The sequence below is a fragment of the Asterias rubens genome, chromosome 6, assembly GCF_902459465.1.
Source record: "Asterias rubens chromosome 6, eAstRub1.3, whole genome shotgun sequence".
Lineage (NCBI taxonomy): Eukaryota > Metazoa > Echinodermata > Asteroidea > Forcipulatida > Asteriidae > Asterias > Asterias rubens.
Window position 1 is genome coordinate 19,821,797 of NC_047067.1, and position 6,079 is coordinate 19,827,875.

At 38.0% G+C, this 6,079-nt stretch overlaps 1 protein-coding gene across 1 annotated transcript in view; it reads right to left on the bottom strand.

Moving 5' to 3' along the window:
• The window catches only part of LOC117291693 (fibroblast growth factor receptor substrate 2-like), a 34,981-nt gene extending 31,226 nt beyond the window's left edge, over positions 1 to 3,755 (bottom strand). The window contains exon 1 of the mRNA XM_033773540.1: positions 3,692 to 3,755. The gene's annotated coding sequence lies outside the window, so the exon portion shown is untranslated. The remainder of the gene's footprint in view (positions 1 to 3,691) is intronic.
• Between the last annotated feature and the right edge of the window lie 2,324 nt (positions 3,756 to 6,079).

Here is a 6,079-nt window from a genome sequence, read left to right on the forward strand (position 1 = left end):
CCATGTACTTCTTTAAAGCTAAATCTCTCTAAAGAAACACAGGCAAAACAATACCACAGACGGTCGACAAAACAAGGCAACAAGTTCTACTAGACATAATAGGTATAGCTCTAGAAGCATCAGGCTTGAAATATGTATTGTCCTTGCCCTATGCTGAAATCAAATACCAACAAATAAAATCCACAATGGAAAAATCAACTACAATAGAAGCACAGCACAGCACCTTGTGTGAAAATTTATTTTCAGAATTTATTTTTGTTTGTTTGTTTGTTTGTTTGTTTGTTTGTTTGTTTCTCTCTTTCTTTCTGTTCGAAGAATTCCAGATGTAAAGAGCAGCCATGACATTTGACCCTCAGAAGAGTCGGAAAATGTTATTGACTACATTGTACAATGGCTGAGCTACATGTACATGCTCAATTTAGCACAAAATTTGAACTGTTTTAAAACAATAAAAAGTCATCAGTTAAAATTTCCCTTTTCACTGTTCAGCGTTACTGAGCTGAAATTGTAAAATCTCTTTAAATTACAATACAATTGTTCCTATACTTTAAATTCACGGACATGCCCAAAACAGAACAAAAGTATTTTGTTCCCCTCTGTACGAATTATAATATGACCCTAATGAATATTCATAATAAAGTTAGACACAGATCAAGCAGTGCCTGTAGATGTATCAAGTTACAATCTCCACCTACTTGACATTCCAAAGGTAGGGAGATGTTGGACTCAGTTGTAAACAGGACCAATTGGAATGTTCTAATAGGTTCTCAGGGGGGTATTCTGTGGGTAGTGCTTGAATATTTGGGTGCTGACATCACTTTTTTAGGAGAGAGGGAATTCCTTTTGGTCCACATTTCCTGGAAGTTCGAAGTCTGTCAGGTTTGAGTAGGTACTTAGGGCTTGACCCCACTTAAGGTCATCGGTAGTTTGAGACATAGAGGTAAGATGAATTGGACCTGTTACTTAAGTAATGAGCTCGGAAAATTTGCTATGATGCCACTCTTAAGATTGATGTCAAGAAGAAAGCCATAAGGGAAACTGACTGGGTAAATTCTTAACTAGGTTTGGGCTGTTGAACAAGGAAATATTTGATTTGAACTTGTGACCTCCATATTAACATCGTAGCGCACTACCAACTATCTACCATGTAACGTAGGTGGCCTCCTTACATGTATTTGTCACTATCTTTGTTAGGGGGGGGGGGCAGTCAGAAATCATTCTACCTGTGACTGCTGTATAGCCAGGGATCACGCCCACGTAGGCTACAATACAACCTGGAAAGCGGCAGCAGAGGGATCACCTTAAGGGGGGTGCGACTTTATAAGTATCAAGTACTAAACCACAAAGCTTATAGTTTTGTTTAAACAGTAACTTGCCCTTCAGATATCTTAAGGAGGTATTTTTTTAACAGTCAATTTTTGGATAACAATCTTGAAGATTTAAAAATTTGCTAGCTAAATGAGAACTTACATTTGCCTGTTTATATTAATACAGATTCCCTTGTGCTGTTGTAACGTTCCTTTCGCACACATGCAGTGCATTTGATGCCTCCAAAATTTGGCCCTTTTGTATTTTGCGAAGTCTGTCACATCTTTAAACACTTTAATTTCTGTTGACCCACCCACCTACAATGTTAAACAAACAAACAGTTTGTTCATATACAGTACTCTTTTCCGAATGGCACCCACCTAGTGCGTGTTCAACTCATTTTGAATGTTTACTACATAATTTCTGGTCCAATAAACATTTTGAGCTACAATCCATGCAGTCTTGTGGATTCCCTTCTCCAACCCAGGGGCCAGCCTGCTGAGGGCTTTAAGGAAGTTTTAAGGTGGTTGGGGGCCTATACCATTTAACAAGAAATCAATATTTACACCTACTTAAATTAATTATTCATGCAGAAAAAAATAACACATGACCTTATCAGATGTCAGGAGCTCACCAAGGCCAGCTCTTCCAGACAATTCATACAATAACTACAAACATTTTTTGCAGACCATTACTTGACGAGGTCACAAGAGTAGGTTAAACTGCATACCTCAAGAGAGTTATAAAATTCTGTCAATGTCGGGAATAGTTTTGGGATATGTAGCACCATGCCAGTGAGTGATTTCCCTTCTATAGGGCTGGGAATTTATACTGGACGACAGCGATTTTAGTGTTGGGCCAGTAACTCACGACTTGACAAATCCGTGTGTCTGGTGCTTTTCAATTCAATAATTTTTCTTAATGGTGAATTAAAATGTTGACTTTGATTCTAACAAAATATATATTTAATATTATTGATTATCAAAGTCTACTACCCATATTAAGACAAATGAGATCGGTCTTCTCATCTCAAAAACAAAGCTCCAGTTTGTAATACACTGCAGGCCTCGCTCGTTCCCGTTCATGTGACTATGTATTGAGTTTAATTAACTTATTACCAAATCCAACCAAGAATAAAAATAGTAAATAACCAGTATGGAAAAGTGCAGTGGAAAGGAAATTGAAGGTTACATACAACAAAGCTTGGAAGTGGAGGGGTCAACAACAACAAATCTTGCAGGTTTGATACCCCCCTAAATTATGTTTTTACGTTGATTGGGTAAATCAACTTGCTGTTTTGGGTAAATAAGAGAATTATAAAGGACTTTAGATCCAGCACCTGGGGCAACCCTGTAAACTGCAAAATAAATTGACATACATGTAGCTGCGGTAAGATAAGTACAACGCCCAAACCTACCAACACAATCATGTATCGGACAAAAACAATTGACATGACAAACTAACAGAATGACAACAGAGAATTTATTAAATTTATAAATCTAGAATGATAAACCAAGGCCAAGAAAGGATACCATTTGTTAACTGCAAAGGGAAGGGGGAAAATAAATAATAAACAATAATCTGTAAACAAAAACATCACCACAAGGAATTAAATAGAGCAAATCGAATCACAAAGTATTGTTTAAATTAAAATTTTAGTTGCACACTCTTCTTGACTCTACAATTTTGTGTTTTTTGTAATGTAAACATGAGCCATCTTGAAAAAAAAACACAATTGACCAAGGCAAGTTAAATGAGACTATTGGTATGGACATGAAGGACGGGTCAACTTTAGCCATGGCATGGTAGGTCATCAGTGTGTAGCCACCACTGCACTGACCTGGGCCAAAATTCTGATTTCACAATCGTCATAGCGTTGCATGCTTAGCCCAGGCACAGAGCATGGAGCACAGTGTCAGTAGCTAATATTTTATAATTATGCCAACCAAAACAGGACAGGGTTAACAATATAACAGCCAGTAAAATACCATGTCGGATAACTTTCCGTATGGCGCCACCACTTTTTCACTCATTTTTACATAAAGGGATATCTCATTGAGGTAAATAAGATACTATATTATTTCATATCAAATGAAAAACTGGTGGCGCCATACGGAAACTTTTCCAAATTAGCACCAGGGCTAGGTCAACTTTAATTTGTCCATGGTCATCCTGAAATAACAACAAGGCTGTGTGTGTGCAGACAACAGATGCGTTGATTATTTATAGAGATTGGGGCGGGCGATACAATTTTGCAAGTCACAAACTGCCACCGTAAAAATGCAGAAATAATTAATTCCATAACTGAATGGCCTACACAATCAGACAAGCTGCATGATGAAAACAAAATAAGGAATGTTATATATTTTGTAGGGGTACTTACATTTATAAAACACGGCAAATCTAGCATCTATAGAGCAGGCGGTCACCGGTGTCCTATTTTGTCCGCAAGCGTTTGCTGAATTATCCGACGGCTGTTTTGTTTTCCCAAAAAGGTGTTAAAATTTCAAAAGAGGGCGCTAGACCATTTTAAGTGACCCTCTGTTACAAACTTACTTATCCTTTTTTCCCTTTCGATTATAAAGCCAGCGGGGAGGGAATATTTATACAAAGAATTTAATCTTGGGTTTTTCATTAAATGCTATTGTAATTTATCATTGACAGAAGATCTATCCCAGATTTTTTGTCAAAAGACCAAAATTTACATGTCTTAAACGCTAAGTTTTCAAAGGTCGCAAAATGCGAGGTAGTTTGATTGCAAATTTCTCCCATTTAAAAAAGTCCTATACTACTCCAACATACCTCATTTTATTCCTTACATCTGTGGAATTACTATAACACATAACAGGGCTTACTAAATGATGACTTTGTCCAGATGTGATGATTTGAAAATTGATCAAAAAAACCCATTACAGCTCAACAAGGTGGGCTAAAATGCACCAATCACGAGATCATGTGAGAGACTGTGATAATAATAGTTGCCAACGTTACTGATAATGTGAGATAATATTCGATTCGAGTAATTCATTTTGTCTGACTGTCTGACAAAAATAAAAGCTGGCGACGGCAATAAAAAAGATGCTCTTTTAGCAAAAGGTTGAAAACTTATCACCTGCTTAATATGACGAGCATAATTCAGATGCTTTCTTGCACTTTTCTGTCATCTCTCTATTATTTTTAGTTTCTTCATGAAAATCCTCACATCTTCATCTATGTAAGGCAGAAAGTGCACAAGCTTTTAAGGAATAACACCGATGGGGACAAGTTAGTTTACAATTAATTGTTTGAATCAATTTTATAAATTAATTTGTTTAATGTTTTATGATAAAAAGGGGTCCAGAGCGGGGATCACATAACAATAAGTACCACAACTTTTACTCCCAATCGGATAATACCTAGCCCCACTTGTGTGGCCAAGGATGGATTCAGCTATCCTTGGCCACACAAGTGGGGCTAGATAATACCATGCCAACTTAATAATGTGGAAGAGTGTGCATCCCTTCCCACCAATGTCACACTCATTATAAACACTTTATTTTCGTCTTGTCAAGAAGTTCTGAGATTACCAGAGCACAACGAAGACTTCATCCAGCACCAATTTAATGTAAGTTGTTGGTGTATCCATCAATCTAGTATAGCGCCCTCAATAATGAAAACAACTTAATGTGTGAAAAAGAGGATCTATAAAGTATAAGTTCACTTGATCCCATCAATAATTTACATAATAAGTGAAGGGACTTATTGTGATGTAGAATCTGACCCCAATGGAAGTTCCAACCCGTCTATGTTTTTGAGTAAACACATTAAAAAGAGAAAATTAATCTGTAAAAACTGGAAATCTCTGACAATACAAATGATTGAAAACTGTGTAGTTCAGAGTTACATAATTCCAAGATAGCATGATGCTGTAGGTGAAAAAGGGACAAGGTTGGAGATTTGACCCTAGTATTAGCAACAAAAAGTCTCAGGCTGAGCCAACAGCATTTGTTACAACTTGCATTCAGAAATTTTATACAACAATCAGTGAGATAATTTTAGAATTACATTCAACATAATAGGGGAACTTCCAATTTAAACAGAGAGGTTTTTGTTAATCAAACACACAGGATTCGGACTACCTCTAGCTACTGGCAATCTCACTGGGTATGGTACGAGACTGCTCTAGAATGGAAACGATTGTGAGTTCAAATCCCATCCAATGTATAAATGCCTGTGAGATTTTGTCACAGGGCTCGGGAAAGTACAGAGAATCCTTTACACACAAGTCAGTGTGTGGGTAGTGTGGGTAAAACCAAATTACATAATATGGGTAGCTTGGTTTATTTTCAGGGAACTTTCTGCAGCACCAGGGAGACTTGGCAGCTTTGCTAAGGGGGTACAGCCCTTGAAGGGGGCACAGCAATCTTTGCTAAGGGGGTACAGCCCTTGAAGGGGGCACAGCAATCTTTGCTAAGGGGGTACAGCCCTTGAAGGGGGCACAGCAATCTTTGCTAAGGGGGTACAGCCCTTGAAGGGGGCACAGCAATCTTTGCTAAGGGGGGTACAGCCCTTGAAGGGGGCACAGCAATCTTTTTCTGGTAAGGGGCACTTCTGTGAGGGAAATGTCAATGGGTAACTTTGCAAAGGGCACCACGCTAAAAGCACAGGGTACCAAAGGCAATTGTTGGGGTTGATGTGGGTTAATTAGAGGCTTGAGGATGAAGCGCATCATAATAATTTTATTCATATAACTCAGACAGTTCCGCTATTCCTATTGGCGGAGAGTGCGTCA